General features: G+C 45.8%; 1 pseudogene; it reads left to right on the top strand.

The window, feature by feature from the left end:
* Window positions 1-260: 260 nt before the first annotated feature.
* Window positions 261-361, top strand: LOC113456781 (annotated as a pseudogene).
* Window positions 362-1,381: the final 1,020 nt, after the last annotated feature.

Here is a 1,381-nt window from a genome sequence, read left to right as displayed (position 1 = left end):
TGGAGGGAAGAGATGAGAGAGAGAGAGAGAGAGAGAGAGAGAGAGAGAGAGAGAGAGAGAGAAGGGGTCAAAGGGGAAAGTGAAAAGAAAGGGGGGATGGTTGCCTCTTCAGAAGAAGGACGGACAGAGAGAGTGCTGAGATGGAGGGAAGGCACAAAATCAGCTTGCCTGAAGGTGGGAAGGGGGAATAATTGGGGGTGGGGGTGGGTGGAGCTTGTCTTTTAAAGGGACAGGTACCCAGGTGACAGAAGGCCAGAAGAATGGTAACACACAGCACATATACTAAAATCAGAACAATACAGAGATCAGCATGGCCCCTGCACAGGATGACACGCAAACTCATGAAGCATTGTATAAAAAAAAAAAAGTAGAAAATTCCCACAGAGCAGTGGTCCTAATGCTGTGACCCTCTAATACAATTTCATGCTGCAAGGACCACCAACCATAAAATTATTTTGTTGCTACTGCATAACTCTAATTTTGCTACTGTTGTGAATTGTAATGGAAATATCTGATATGCAGGATATCTGATACGTAACCCCCGTGAAAAGGTCGTTCTACCCCAAGGGGTTGTGACCTACAGGTTGAGAACCACTGCCATAAAAAGATGGTGCTGGGTCACAATAAACTGCTTCCTGCAACAAAGCTCCCATTTCTCTGATAAGAAGGCCACAATGCTGGCTGGGCGGTGGTATACACCTTTAATGCCAACAGGGGAGGCAGAGGCAGGTGGATCTCTGTGAGTCTGAGGCCAGCTTGTCTACAGAGTGAGTTCCAGGACAGTCAGAGCTACACAGAGAAACCCTGCCTCGAAAAACAAAACAACAAACAAACAAAAAGACAAGGGCCTATAACAGCTGAGTTTTGAGTGCACCTGGACCTTTCTTGGTCCAGTTTTTTTTTTAATATTTATTTATTTATTATGTATACAATATTCTGTCTGTGTGTATGTCTGCAGGACAGAAGAGGGCACTGGACCTCATTACAGATGGTTGTGAGCCACCATGTGGTTGCCGGGAATTGAACTCGGGACCTTTGGAAGGGCAGGCAATGCTCTTAACCACTGAGCCATCTCTCCAGCCCTCTGGTCCAGTTTTTAAAGCGAAGGACCTAGGGTGGCAAATACTCACAGCAAACAAAGATCTATCTGGGACAGTGGCTTCAGATTCATTGTCTCACACCAACAAAGTTAAATGCAGACTCTTTGGGAAGCAATGTGGAATGCAAGCTTTATTAAGAGCATTAAGGAGGTGCTGGAGAGATGACTCAGTGGTTAAGATAACTGACTGCTCTTCCAGAGGACCCAGGTTCGATTCCCAGCACCCACCTGGCACCTCACTACTATCTGTAACTCTAGTTCCAGGGAATCTGAAACTTTCTA

This window comes from Microtus ochrogaster, chromosome 15 (genome assembly GCF_000317375.1).
Source record: "Microtus ochrogaster isolate Prairie Vole_2 chromosome 15, MicOch1.0, whole genome shotgun sequence".
NCBI lineage: Eukaryota > Metazoa > Chordata > Mammalia > Rodentia > Cricetidae > Microtus > Microtus ochrogaster.
This window is presented reverse-complemented; position numbering and strand designations above follow the sequence as displayed.